At 40.6% G+C, this 15,833-nt stretch overlaps 1 protein-coding gene across 12 annotated transcripts in view; it reads right to left on the bottom strand.

Annotated features, from left to right (window-relative positions):
• ZHX3 (zinc fingers and homeoboxes 3) overlaps positions 1-15,833 on the bottom strand; it is a 147,581-nt gene that overhangs the window by 61,531 nt on the left and 70,217 nt on the right. For 6 of the 12 annotated variants that reach the window (XR_009535840.1, XR_009535844.1, XR_009535842.1 and 3 more), the window contains one exon: positions 4,239-4,341. The exons of 3 other annotated variants lie outside the window; for them this stretch is intronic. The gene's annotated coding sequence lies outside the window, so the exon portion shown is untranslated. The remainder of the gene's footprint in view (positions 1-4,238; positions 4,342-15,833) is intronic. 3 more of the 12 variants (XR_009535843.1, XR_009535848.1, XR_009535846.1) reach the window with 1 other exon arrangement.

The following is a 15,833-nucleotide window of genomic DNA, read 5'->3' as shown; positions in this document are numbered from 1 at the left end:
TGAGTTTCTAACTCATATTTCCAATTACCCCTAGATATGTTTTCCTAGATCTGTTGACAATTTTTTAAACTCAGTAAGTCCTAAAATGCTCTGTCTCTCTCCAAAGTAGTCTCTGCGACCCCCTCCACAACATCCACCCCGTGATATAAGGTAGTCGTATTTCCACCGTCTGTTATTACCTTCCCTAAAACGAACAAACAAGAAAACCCTCTAAGTCATCCTCTAATCCCAATCTCACCTGAGTCAGGAACGAGTATTTTTAGATTCTTCCTCAAAACACCTCATCTTCTCCATCGCCGCTGCTACCCCCTTGTTTGAGTTCTCATCATCTCTTACCTGGATGACTGCCACAGCTGCTCAACTGACTTCCTCCCTGCAGTCCGTGCCTCACATGACAGCCAGAGTTATCTTCCTAAAAACAGGCTTGAACAGAGTACTCCCCGGCTTTAAAACCTTTCTGGTGGGGCCGCAGAAAGCCGAAATTTGTTGGCCAGGCATTCCAGGTGCTTCGCAATCTGGCCCCAACAACCCTTTGTCCAGTCTCCTCTCCAGCCGCTTAGGTACCTTCAGGCTTTTGCCCGTCCGCTTTATCCTCTATCCAACAAAGCCCTACTGGCACAGTAACACTCAGCATTCAGGATGCCTTCGCTGACTCACCAAACATCATTCCCTCCCTCCCTGTGTCTCCAGGACACCTGACACATCACGTCTTTCGCCATTGTGGGTTTGCATGCATGCCACCTCCTCAACCAGAAAGGGACCTTGAAGGCAAGGACAGAGCTACCTTTCTCTTTGTATCTCCTGCACCTAGTTCAGTGTCTGTCCAGCTCAGAGTGAGGCTTCAGTGGTTGTTAACTAACTTAATCAAGAATAACAAAATACTTATGAGTATCAGGCTGAAACCTAGAAGAATTAGTGCACCTCACAGAACAAATGTAAAATGTGAAGGGTAAAAATATCTGGAGTAGATGAGAAGTAAGAAGAGGGGATGCCAAACAGGGAGAAACTGAGTTTCCTTATATGGAATGAAAGGAAAGTTCCTGCTTTTGCTTTGATGATAGTAAATAAATTTAGGGAACAAATGTTATTTTTAGCACTAAGAGAATTGTTCACGTTTAAATTTTGTCTTAAAGTTAAAAAGAAGAAAAGGCCACTCCATAAAACAGAAGGCGTAACAGGAAAGAGACGACTAAGCAATACAAAAATTAAGAAACGAATTATACGTAGAAAACATAACAAATGCAAAAGCAACCATAAATTAAAGATGCTAAATTCACACATAAGTTATAGAATCTTCAAGATTGGTTGAACAGAAGACAAAATCTGACAACATTCTGCTTGAAATAACAGAGCTCTGAAATAATAATGAAATTAGAAAATATAACAAAATCACTGCACAAGAAATTTATAGACTATTAAAAAAAAGAACAGAGGACAAGCATTGCTTTAAGCATTGTTAGAAAACAAAGATTCTAAAATACTTAACTAGACCAACATCTTTGAAAAAATAAATAACTACACCCCTGCCCCCAAAGCAACTCGCCCCTGATGGTTTATTAGTGGATCATTTCAAACTCTCCACAAACAAACAAAACATATTATAGAAAACATATCTAAAAAAGGTCAAGATATAGGTTATCTAGCTCATTCTACGAACCCAATTCTAAAACTGGCAGAGAAAATGAAGAGAGAAAACTAGATGAAGCTTACTCAAAACTTATGCTCAAAAATTAAAAAAAAAACCGTAAACAGAATCTAGGAATAGGTTAAAATTTTAAATTGCATCATGTCATCAGATACCAAAAATTCATTTGTTAAACTCCAACAGATATTCTTAATTTTAAAATTCTAAAACTAATAATAAAGGTATACTTTCTTACCCTTTTTAGAGTAACTATTTAAAACCAAATGTCAACAGTATACTTCAAGGAAGAAATGAGACATGCAGTCATTAAAAACAGGCACAAAGTGAAGCAGCATTTTATCATCACTGTTAATTAATATAGGATCAGAAGTGCCTTCCAATACAAAGCAACATGAAAACGAGTAAGAAATACAAATACAATAAAGGAAGAGGCAAATTTTTTAATATATATAACACCACTGTAACTTGCAAACCCAAAGAAATCACTTAAATGGTTACGATGAGCTTAAAGTGACCAAAGTCATCACCAGTATAGAAAAAATCAACACTATTTCTGGTCCTCAAACTTGACCGCAGTGAAAATCACCCTGGCAGATTTTTAAAATGCCAATGCTTACAACTCACCCCAGACAAACTGCCTCAGCATCTTTGGTGGTGGGACGAGACATTAGTAATTTATAACGCTTCTAAGTTGATTCTAATGTGCGGCTAAGTCGAGATACCATTACTCTATACGTAATTATCTAAGTGTCTAAAAAAATGCAACGCAAAACCATTTGTAATATTCGCAAATGGGAAGAGAAAGATTGCTGTAAGGCAACAGGAGTGCAAAAGAAGAAGCCCAAAAGGGGACACTTAGCTCCTGTGCCTGCAGTTCAGGCAAAGAGGCAGGCAGCCGCCCAAGTTATTGGACGGGGACATGACCCATGCCAACGACGGAACAGTGGCAGCAAGAGATAATTAGTCTCAGTCCAAGTGCTACTGAAATCAGAAGCATGCATGAAGATTTAACAGAGGCTGAGGAGGTTCAAGATTACTTGCATACCTGTGCGAGGTTACATGTGAGATCAATTCCTAGAAATGCAATTGCTGAGTCAAATGGTATGTGCCTTTGAAAGTGAAAGATTAATTTTAAAAGATCTTAAAGGTGAAATAGAAAAAGCATGATGTGTAGAATAAACAAAACATCACATTTGATAGGTAGGAGGAGTGGAGTGGGCGAAAGGAGGGAAGCTGGAGCTAGGCGAGGTGGCTCAGTGCTGCCAGGGGCTAGGTAGGGAGACTGACATCACAGAAAATTCCTGGTGATTCCAATTTGGCTTTGGCCTTCACATTCACTTTGCCCCCACAGCAGAGACCTGAAGGAGAAGGGGGCCAGGAGCCACGTGGCTACCTGGGAGGACAAGAGTCCACGACTGACTGAAGAGCCGTAAGGAGATCAGTGTGACTGACGCAGAGTCGGTGTGAAGGTGAGCACTAGAAAATGTGTGCACAAGTGCACTTGTAATAAACTTGTCTCATGCCATTTTTAGTTTAGAGGATTGATATACAAGGCCATTAAATAGTTTTTACTCCACCTTCCAACTCAAAGTTAAAGAATGAGAAAACTGGAATATACCTTCTATCTAACAGTAGGCCTGCCACAATCCACCATGAGACAGGAAGTTCCACAAGTGACAGCTGTGAGGAAATTCCCATGGGCTGGGTGGCCCAGGCTTGTGGGGAGGGAGTGATGTTGCCATGGAGTTATCCAAGTCAGGCTGCTGTGCACAGAACTTCCATTATATACCAGCAATGACCCTGACTCCATTTCCTCCCCTTTCTTTCCAAAAAGTTCTACTTATTAAGGTTCTTAACTTTATAATGATAAATAAGGTAGTAAATTTCCTTTATTTAAAAAACTTTAACAACAAAACCCCTCAAAATCTAAGCCTGTGAGTGGCTCAGTAACAGAATAAACTGAGTTCCCAACTCATATATGTATATACATATGTGTATATGTATATACATATGTGAGTATATAACTTTACTAGGGCACATCTAGTTCATCAAGGGGAGGCTATGCCTATTTACATTAATTATTGGCCAGTCAGCTTTGTCTTTAGTATTAATTTTCATACTCCAGAGAGCAGTACCACACATCCTATAGCCTGAGAACATGGCTTGGATAATTTGGTATTCAAACCAGTGTTTTTCAAGTCAGTCATTTAATAAAGCAGAAGTATGTTTTGCACTCAGACTAAAAAATTGACCTTGAACTAAACCTGCACATCACAAGAGACACAACACACAACTCTTTTATAATACCCAATGGTCAACCTAAGATATAACAGGTTCCTATCAAGTGATCTAAGAAGTCACCTAAATTGTATATTCAATACAGATATTTTTAGATTAATCCAAATGATTAATCCAAATGATTAAAAGAATCATTTGATCAAAGAGCTCAGCAATAAAAATCAAGGAAGGAGAAAATAAAGAATGTTTAACAAAGATTAAATACAGCCATAAAGACTTAGGCATGACAAAGTAATGGTAATTGATATGCAAGAAACCTAAATTCAGAAGTGTACTATTTACCCAGGAAACATACTTTTTCCTTACTTCCTTGGTTTCTCCAGTTCCTCTCTTCTCTTTGTGCAGCCCCATATGCATCTTTAAAGGTTCACTTGTTGCTTCTGCAGTTGTATCCCGTCCTGCAAAAGAAGCGACATATCCTCACTTCATGAGAAAAGAGATAAAGTGTATTCTAGGATGCTGAGCTATCCAATCTCATCAATCTCCTTTCCTAACTCATTTTCACCAGAACTATACACAAACAGAAAAACCAAGGGGGTGGGGAGAGTAAGAAGAGGTCACTAAAATACAAACTAGCAATTTTAAATGATTAAAAATGCTAGTAGTAACTGAAAAATATCAATGGAAAAAAGGAACACTTCATTGTCTCTGATGATAGATCAGAACAAGATGACTCATTAAAATCTCTTTCCACCAATGAGTTTCCATCTTTCTCTCCTGGCTAAGTTTGAGATGGCTTAGCAGAAATGATCAAATTAACTGATGTGTGGGACTTCCCTGGTGGCACAGTGGTTAAGACTCCTCGCTCCCAATGCAGGGGGCCCAGGTTCAATCCATGGTCAGGGAACTAGATCCCACATGCATGCTGCAACTAAGAGTTCACATGCTACAACTAAGGAGCCCACGAGCCACAACTAAGGAGCCTGCATGCTGCAACTAACACCCGACGCAACTAAATAAATAAATAAATGAATAATATTTTTAAAAATTAATTGATGCGTAGCCTTACAACTTCAAGGGTGAGTACCATTAAGGATGTGCTATTTTCTGATGCTCTTCCATTCAAAGCCCTGGGGTTTTCCTGACATGGATTCTAGAGGTACAAAAAATGGTCTAGACTGAGTTCCGGGCTAAGGAGTTATGTTATCTTCATCTTTTGTCTCTGACCCTTATCCCTATGTCATCCCATTCTACCCAATGACAGACACATGGTAGCTCTTGCTTAATGAATGACACAGTAACTATGTTTTCAACAAACAACCAGAAATGCTTCACATGATCCTAAAATTACTTGGGAAGCAGTTGAAAAACCACTGCTTTTGAGTTCTTTATTTCTTTCCCAAAGCATTCTCTTTGGTTGAGATGCCCAGTAAAATGGCCCTCAAGTGAGTATACCAGAGGGTCTCAGAACTTCAAACGGTGCATGGGTACACGAGAGAGTAGGGACTACGAATATCTGAATGTTAACAAGTTTGCCCCTCGAAAAAGCACCCTGGGGACTTCCCTGGTGGTCCTCCAGTGTAAGGGATGTGGGTTCAATCCCTGGTCAGGGAACTAAGATCCCACATGCCGCGGGGCAACTAAGCCCATGCATCACAATTAGAGAAGCCGCGCACCCCAAGAAAGACCCAGCGCAGCACCGAGTGATCTTTCCCCATCATTCTTATGTCTTTAGCATACACATGTCAAGCTTTTACTCTGTGTCAGGCACTGCTCTAAGAGCTTTAACTAGCTGTGGGTTCAATCCACTACAAACCACTTCGCTTTGTTTGCTTCAAGTCTGCAAACCCTTAGCCTGGATGGCATGTTGTGGGTCATGAGAGGAGCCAGGTGGAAGCGTGCAAGACAACTAGCATAAATAACATCTGCTTGAGAAACAAGTCTACATACAACACAGGGGCAGGAACATGACCCTGAGGCAGAAGCATCAACTCCATACATAAAGAAAAGCTTCACGATCACTGGCAAAGCACTGCTACCTTTCTGAGTTAAGACGCTCTTCTCAAGCTCAGATCTCTTTGCTAGAATCTAACTTAAAGTCCCTCCTTCAAAAAACCAAACAGGTATAAGATTAAAATAAGAAACTAAGGATTTTAGTTTTTGCACACACAAAAAATTTCTTATTCCTGACACCAATTCCACTTATAATAAAAAGCACTTGTAATGGCTTTCGAAAGTGTCACAGAAGTCTCTAGCAGTGCAACACAGCAAACCACCAGAAAAATCTTACTGCAATTCCATATGTATAGCTCACATTCTTGAGAAATTACTCCTAATTTTCATAAAACCAAAAGCTGCTCCATCGCCAAATACTATAAAGTTACTTTAAACACGCTCTTTCAAATTAAATGAAGAGACCAAATCCTATCAGTCCAGATCACACTTTAAAACAACCAAGGGCGCACTCAAGGTAGAAGTTTCAACAGCTTCCACAAGTCAAAAAGAAAAGGCTATATTCCTTAACTGTTATTCTATGACGAAACCCACTTGGGATCATCTGTCTTCGTGTTTTCTTGCCCACAGCTGGAAAGAACTTTCCCAATGTATTAATGCTACAAAGTACATGGATTCCAACAGTCACAAGGTAACCATGACAGCAAAGCCACAGTTATTTATGAGATCACAAAAACTATATGATGCAATTTTTTTAATTTGAGGGAAAATTCACATAACATAAAATTAACCATTTTAATATGTACAATTCAATGGCATTTAGTATATTCACAATGCTGTACAACCCTCACCTGTATCTAGTTCCAAAACATTTTAGTCATCCCCAAATGAAACCTTGTACTCATGAATCAGTCACTACCATTCCCCCTGCTCCAGCCCCTGGCAACCACTAATATGCTCTTTGTCTCAATGAATTTATCTATTCCAGACATTTCACATAAATGTAATCACACAATATGTGACCTTTTGCGTCTGCCTTCTTTCACTTAGCATGACGTTTTGATGTGTTTCCACATTATCACTGCATCAGTACTTTACTCCTTTTTATGGCTAAAAAATATTCCATTGTATGGATAAATCACATTTTGTTCACCCATTCATCCACTGATGGACATCTGGGTTGTTCCTACCTTTTGGCTGCTGTGAATAGTGCTGCTAGGAACATCTGTGTACAAGTACTTGTTTGAATACCTGTCTTCAATTATTTGGGGTATGTACCCAGAGGTAGAACTGCTGGGTCATGTGGTTAAGTCTACATTTAACTTTCTGAGGAACTGCCAAACTATTCTCCACGGTGGCTATGCAATTTTACATTCTCGCCAGCAAAGCACAAGGGTCTGACATCCTCACCAACACATCATATTCTGCGTTTGGGATGTTTTTAAATTATAGCCATCCTTGGGGGTGTGAAGTAGTATCTCACTGTGGCTGATTTGCATTTCCTTAATGACCAATGACGTTGCACATCTTTTCATATACTTGTTGGCCATTTGTATATCTTCTTTGGATAAATGTCCAATGAAGTCTTTGCCCATATTTTAATTGTGTTGTTTTTCTTTTTGTTGTTTAGTTGTTAGAGGTCTTTTTTTTTTTTTAATGTATTATGGATACTAGGCCCTTCTCAGATTTGCATATTTTCTCCCATTCTGTAGACTGTCTTTCCACTTTCTTAATAATGTCATTTGGTTAGGACCTGTGCAGCAGGGAGAGGAAGCACATCGAAAGGAGGGCCTCTGGAGTGTGGGTTTCCAGAGTGTGGAGCCATGTGGCTGACAGGGTCTTGGTGTTCCGGCAGGGTGTCAGGCCTGTGCCTCTGAGGTGGGAGAGCCGAGTTCGGGACATTGGTCCACCAGAGACCTCCCAGCTCCACGTAATATCAAACAGCAAAAGCTCTCCCAGAGAGCTCCATCTCAATGCTAAGACCCAGCTCCACTCAACGACCAGCAAGCTACAGTGCTAGAAACCCTACGCCAAACAACTAGCAAGACAGGAACACAACCCCACCCATCAGCAGCAAAGAGGCTGCCTAAAATCATAATAAGGCCACAGACACCCCAAAACACACCACCGGACGCGGTCCTGCCCATCAGAAAGACAAGATACAGCCTCATCCACCAGAACACAGCAACCAGTCCCCTCCACCAGGAAATCTACACAAGCCACTGAACCAACCTCACCCACTGGGGGCAAACACCAAAAACAAAGGGAACTACGCACCTGCAGCCTGCGAAAAGGAAACCCCAAACACAGTGAGTTAAGCAAAATGAGAAGACAGAGAAACACACAGCAGATGAAGAAGCAAGGTAAAAACCCACCAGACCAAACAAAGGAAGAGGAAATACGCAGTCTACCTGAAAAAGAATTCAGAGTAATGATAGTAAAGATGATCCAAAATCTTGGAAATAGAATAGAGAAAATACAAGAAACATTTACAAGGACCTAGAAGAAGTAAAGAGCAAACAAACAATGATGAACAACACAATAAATGAAATTTAAAATTCTCTAGAAGGAATCAATAGCAGAATAACTGAGGCAGAAAAATGGATAAGTGACCTGGAAGATAAAATAGTGGAAAAAACTACCACAGAGGAGAATAAAGAGAAAAGAATGAAAAGAATTGAGGACAGTCCCACAGACCTCTGGGACAACATTAAACGCACCAACATTCGAATTACAGGGGTCCCAGAAGTAAGAAGAGAAAAAGAAAGGGACTGAGAAAATATTTGAAGAGATTACAGTTGAAAACTTCCCTAATATAGGAGAGGAAATAGTTAATCAAGTCCAGGAAGCACAGAGAGTCCCATACACGATAAATCCATGGAGAAACACGCCAAGACACATATTAATCAAACTATCAAAAATTAAACACAGGGCTTCCCTGGTGGCACAGTGGTTGAGAGTCCGCCTGCCGATGCAGGGGACACAGGTTCGTGCCCAGGTCCAGGAGGATCCCACAAGCCGCAGAGCGGCTGGGCCTGTGAGCCATGGCCACTGAGCCTGCGCGTCCGGAGCCTGCGCTCCGCAATGGGAGAGGCCACAACAGTGAGAGGCCCGCATACCGCAAAAAAAAAAAAAAAATTAAATACAAAGAAAAAATATTAAAAGCAGCAAGGGGAAAATAACATACAAGGGAATCCCCATAAGGTTAACAGCTGACCTTTCAGCAGAAACTCTGCAAGCCAAAAGGGAGTGGCAGGACGTATTTAAAGTGATGAAAGGGAAAAACCTACAACCAAGATTACTCTACCCAGCAAGGATCTCATTCAGATTCGATGGAGAAATTAAAACCTGAACAGATAAGCACAAGCTAAAAGAAGTCAGCACCACCAAACCAGCTTTACAACAAATGCTAAAGGAACTTCTCTAGGCAGGAAACACAAGAGAAGGAAAAGACCTACAATAACAAACCCAAAACAATTAAGAAAATGGGAATAGGAACATACATATCAACAATTACCTTAAATGTAAATGCATTAAATGCTCCAACCAAAAGACACAGACTGGCTGAATGGATACAAAAACAAGGCCCGTATATATGCTGTCTACAAGAGACCCACTTCAGACCTAGGGACACATACAGACTGAAATTGAGGGGATGGAAAAAGATATTCCATGCAAATGGAAATCAAAAGAAAGATGGAGTAGCAATTCTCCTATCAGACAAAACAGACTTTAAAATAAAGACTATTAGAAGAGACAAAGAAGGACACTACATAATGATCAAGGGATCAATCCAAGAAGAAGATGTAACAATTGTAAATATTTATGCACCCAACATAGGAGCACATCAATACCTAAGGCAAATGTTAACAGCCATAAAAGGGGAAATCGACAGTAACACAATCATAGTTGGGGACTTTAACACCCCACTTTCACCAATGGACAGATCATCCAAAATGAAAATAAATAAGGAAACACAAGCTTTAAATGATACATGAAACCAGATGGACTTAATTGATATTTATAAGACATTCCATCCAAAAACAACAGAATACACTTTCTTCTCAAGTGCTCATGGAACATTCTCCAGGATAGATCATATCTTGGGTCACAAATCAAGCCTTGGTAAATTTAAGAAAACTGAAATCGTATCAAGTATCTTTTCTAACCACAATGCTATGAGACGAGATATCAATTACAGGAAAAAATCTGTCAAAAATACAAACACATGGAAGCTAAACAATACAGTACTAAATACCAAGAGATCACTGAAGAAATCAAAGAGGAAATCAAAAAATATCTAGAAACAAATGACAATGAGAACACGATGGCCCAAAACCTATGGATGCAGCAAAAGCAGTTCAAAGAGGGAAGTTTATAGCAATACAATCCTACCTTAAGAAACAAGAAACATCTCAAATCAACAACCTACCCTTACACCAATTAGCAAAAGAAGAACCAAAAAACCCCCAAAGTTAGCAGAAGGAAAGAAATCATAAATATCAGGTCAGAAAAAAATGAAAAATAAATGAAGGAAACAATAGCAAACATCAAAACTAAAAGCTGGTTCTTTGAGAAGATAAAAGTGATAAACCATTAGCCAGACTCAACAAGAAAAAAAGGGATAAGACTTAAATCAATAGAATTAGAGGACGAGGGGAAGATGGCGGAAGAGTAAGACGCGGAGATCACCTTCCTCCCCACAGATACACCAGAAATACATCTACAGGTGGAACTACTCCTACAGAACACCTACTGAACACTGGCAGAAGACCTCAGACCTCCCAAAAGGCAAGAAACTCCCCCACGTACCTGGGTAGGGCAAAAGAAAATAGAATAAACAGAGACAAAAGGATAGGGACGGGACCTGCACCAGTGGGAGGGAGCTGTGAAGGAGGAAAGGCTTCCACACACTAGGAAGCCCCTTCGCGGGCGGAGACTGCGGGTGGCGGTGGGGGAAATCTTCGGAGCCGCGGAGGAGAGCGCAGCCACAGGCGTGCGGAAGGAAAAGCGGAGAGATTCCCACCCAGAGGATCGGTGCCGACTGGCACTCACCGGCACTCACCAGCCCGAGAGGCTTGTCTGCTCACCCGCCGGGGCAGGCGGGGCTGGGAGCTGAGGCTCGGTCGGAGCAGCGCAGGGAGAGGACTGGGGTTGGCGGCGTGAACACAGCCTGAAGGGGGTTAGTGCACCACGGCTAGCTGGGAGGGAGTCCGGGGAAAAGTCTGGAGCTGCCGAAGAGGCAAGAGACTTTTTCTTCCCTCTTTGTTTCCTGGTGCTCGAGGAGAGGGGATTATGAGCACTGCTTAAAGGAGCTCCAGAGACGGGCACGAGACGCGGCTAAAAGCACGGACCCCAGAGATGTGCGTGAGATGCTAAGGCTGCTGCTGCCGCCACCAAGAAGCCTGTGTGCGAGCACAGGTCACTATCCACATCCCCCTTCCAGGAAGCCTGTGCAGCCCGCCACTGCCAGCGTCCCAGGATCCAGGGACAACTTCCTCGGGAGAAGCACGGCGCACCTCAGGCTGATGCAACGTCACGCCGGCCTCTGCCGCCCCGCACTCCGTGCCCCTCCCTCCCCCACGGCCTGAGTGAGCCAGAGTCCCCAAGCAGCTGCTCCTTTAACCCCGTCCTGTCTGAGCGAAGAACAGACGCCCTCCGGCGACCTACACGCAGAGGTGGGGCCAAATCCAAAGCTGAGCCCCTGGGAGCTGTGAGAACAAAGAAGAGAAAGGGAAATCTCTCCCAGCAGCCTCAGAAGCAGCGGATTAAAGCTCCACAATCAACCTGATGTACCCTGCATCTGTGGAATACATGAATAGACAACGAATCATCCCAAATTGAGGAGGTGGACTTTGAGAACAAGATTTATGATTTTTTCCCCTTTTCCTCTTTTTGTGAGTGTGTATGTGTATGCTTCTGTGTGAGATTTTCTCTGTATAGCTTTGCTTCCACCATTTGTCCTCGGGTTCTATCCATCCGTTTTTTTGTTTGTTAATTTTTTTCTTAATTATTTTTTATTTTAATAACGTTATTATATTTTACCTTACTTTATTTTATTTTACTTTATCTTCTTTCTTTCTTTTTTTCCTTCCTTCCTCCCTCCCTCCCTCCCTCCCTCTCCTTCCTTCCTTCCTTGCTTCCTTCTTTCTTTCTTTCTACGTCTACTAATTCTTTTTTTCTACTTTTTATTCTGAGTAGTGTGGATGAAAGGCTCTTGGTGCTGCAGCCAGGAGTCAGTGCTATGCCTCTGAGGTCGGAGAGCCAACTTCGAACACTGGTCAACAAGACACCTCCCAGCTCCACATAATATCAAACAGCGAAAATCTCCCATCTCAACACCAGCACCCAGCTTCACTCAACGACCAGCAAGCTACAGTGCTGGACATCCTATGCCAAACAACTAGCAAGACAGGAACACAACCCCACCCATCAGCAGCAAAGAGGCTGCCTAAAATCATAATAAGGCCACAGACACCCCAAAACACACCACCAGACGTGGACCTGCCCACCAGAAAGACAAGATCCAGCCTCATCCACCAGAACACAGCAACCAGTCCCCTCCACCAGGAAGCCTACACAACCCACTGAACCAACCTTAGCCACTGGGGACAGACACCAAAAACAACGGGAACTGCGAACCTGCAGCCTGCAAAAAGGAGACCCCAAACACAGTAAGATAAGCAAAATGAGAAGACAGAAAAACACACAGCAGATGAAGGAGCAAGATAAAAACCCATCAGACCTAACAAATGAAGAGGAAATAGGCAGTCTACCTGAAAAAGAATTCAGGATAATGATAGTAAAGATGATCCAAAATCTTGGAAATAGAATAGACAAAATGCAAGAAACATTTAACAAGGACCTAGAAGAACTAAAGATGAAACAAACAACGATGAACAACACAATAAATGAAATTAAAAATACTCTAGATGGGATCAATAGCAGAATAACTGAGGCAGAAGAACGGATAAGTGACCTGGAAGATAAATAATGGAAATAACTACTGCAGAGCAGAATAAAGAAAAAGAATGAAAAGAACTGAGGACAGTCTCAGAGACCTCTGGGACAACATTAAACGCACCAACATTCCAATTATAGGGGTTCCAGAAGAAGAAGAGAAAAAGAAAGGGACTGAGAAAATATTTGAAAAGATTATAGTTGAAAACTTCCCTAATATGGGAAAGGAAATAGTTAATCAAGTCCAGGAAGCACAGAGAGTCCCATACAGGATAAATCCAAGGAGAAATACACCAAGACACATATTAATCAAACTGTCAACAATTAAATACAAAGAAAACATATTAAAAGCAGCAAGGGAAAAACAACAAATAACACACAAGGGAATCCCCATAAGGTTAACAGCTGATATTTCAGCAGAAACTCTGCAAGCCAGAAGGGACTGGCAGGACATATTTAAAGTGATGAAGGAGAAAAACCTGCAACCAAGATTACCCTACCCAACAAGGATCTCATTCAGATCTGATGGAGTAATTAAAACCTTTATAGACAAGCAAAAGCTGAGAGAGTTCAGCACCACCAAACCAGCTCTACAACAACTGCTAAAGGAACTTCTCTAGGCAAGGAACACAAGAGAAGGAAAAGACCTACAATAACGAACCCAAAACAATTAAGAAAATGGGAATAGGAACATACATATCAATAATTATCTTAAATGTAAATGGACTAAATGCTCTCACCAAAAGACACAGATTGGCTGAATGGATACAAAAACAAAACCCATAGATATGCTGTCTACAAGAGACCCACTTCAGACCTAGAGACACATACGGACTGAAAGTAAAGGGATGGAAAAAGATATTCCATGCAGATGGAAATCAAAAGGAAGATGGAGTAGCAATTCTCCTATCAGACAAAACAGACTTTAAAATAAAGACTATTAGAAGAGACAAAGAAGGACACTACATAATGATCAAGGGATCAATCCAAGAAGAAGATATAACAATTGTAAATATTTATGCACCCAACATAGGAGCACCTCAATACATAAGGCAAATACTAACAGCTATAAAAGGGGAAATCGACAGTAACACATTCATAGTAGGGCCCTTTAACACCCCACTTTCACCAATGGACAGATCATTCAAAACGAAAACAAATAAGGAAACACAAGCTTTAAATGATAAATTAAACCAGATGGACTTAATTGATATTTTTAGGACGTTCCATCCAAAAACAACAGAATACACATTTTTCTCAAGTGCTCATGGAACATTCTCCAGGATAGATTATATCTTGAGTCACAAATCAAGCCGTAGTAAATTTAAGAAAATTGGAATTGTATCAAGTATCTTTTCTGACCACAACACTATGAGACTAGATATCAATTACAGGAAAAGATCTGTAAAAAATACAAACACATGGAGGCTAAACAATACACTACTTAATAACGAAGTGATCACTGAAGAAATCAAAGAGGAAATCAAAAAATACCTAGAAACAAATGACAATGGAGACACGACGACCCAAAACCTATGGGATGCAGCAAAAGCAGTTCTAAGAGGGAAGTTTATAGCAATACAATCCTACCTTAAGAAACAGGAAACATCTCGAATAAACAACCTAAACTTGCACCTAAAGCAATTAGAGAAAGAAGAACAAAAAAACTCCAAGTTAGCAAAAGAAAAGAAATCATAGAAATAAGATCAGAAATAAATGAAAAAGAAATGAAGGAAACTATAGCAAAGATCAATACAACTAAAAGCTGGTTCTTTGAGAAGATAAACAAAATTGATAAACCATTAGCCAGAATCATCAAGAAAAAAAGGGAGAAGACTCAAATCAATAGAATTAGAAATGAAAAAGGAGAAGTAACAACTGACACTGCAGAAATACAAAAGATCATGAGAGATTACTACAAGCAACTATATGCCAATAAAATGGACAACCCGGAAGAAATGGACAAAATCTTAGAAATGCACAACCTGCCAAGACTGAATCAGGAAGAAATAGAAAATATGAACAGACCAATCACAAGCACTGAAATTGACATTGTGATTAAAAATCTTCCAACAAACAAAAGCCCAGGACCAGATGGCTTCACATGCGAATTCTATCAAACATTTACAGAAGAGCTAACACCTATCCTTCTCAAACTCCTCCAAAATATAGCAGAGGGAGGAACACTCCCAAACTCATTCTACGAGGCTACCATCACCTTGATACCAAAACCAGACAAGGATGTCACAAAGAAAGAAAACTACAGGCCAATATCACTGATGAACACAGATGCAAAAATCCTCAACAAAATACTAGCAAACAGAATCCAACAGCACATTAAAAGGATCATACACCATGATCAACGGGGGTTTATCCCAGGAATGCAAGGATTCTTCAATATACGCAAATCAATCAATGTGATAAACCATATCAACAAACTGAAGGAGAAAAACCATATGATCATCTCCATAGATGCACAGAAAGCTATCAACAAAATTCAACACCCATTTATGATAAAAACGCTGCAGAAAGTAGGCACAGAGGGAACTTTCCTCAACATAATAAAGTCCATATATGACAAACCCACAGGCAACATCGTCCTCAATGGTGAAGAACTGAAAGCATTTCCACTAAGATTAGGAACAAAAGGAAGTTGCCCATTCTCACCACTCTTATTCAACATAGTTTTGGAAGTTTTAGCCACAGCAATCAGAGAAGAAAAGGAAATAAAAGGAATCCAAACTGGAAAAGAAGTAAAGCTGTCACTGTTTGCACATGACATGATACTATACATAGAGAATCCTAAAGATGTTACCAGAAAACTACTAGAGCTAATCAATGAATTTGGTAAAGCAGCAGGATACAAAATTAATGCACAGAAATCTCTGGCATTCCTATACACTAATGATGAAAAATCTGAAAGTGAAATCAAGAAAACACTCCCATTTACCAGTGCAACAAAAAGAATAGACTACCAAGGAATAAACCTACCTAAGGAGACATAAAACCTGTATGCAGAAAATTATAAGACACTGAT

Source organism: Lagenorhynchus albirostris, chromosome 15, assembly GCF_949774975.1.
Source record: "Lagenorhynchus albirostris chromosome 15, mLagAlb1.1, whole genome shotgun sequence".
Taxonomy (NCBI): domain Eukaryota; kingdom Metazoa; phylum Chordata; class Mammalia; order Artiodactyla; family Delphinidae; genus Lagenorhynchus; species Lagenorhynchus albirostris.
Note: the sequence above shows the minus strand (reverse complement) of the source record. Positions and strands in the feature narration are given on the sequence as shown.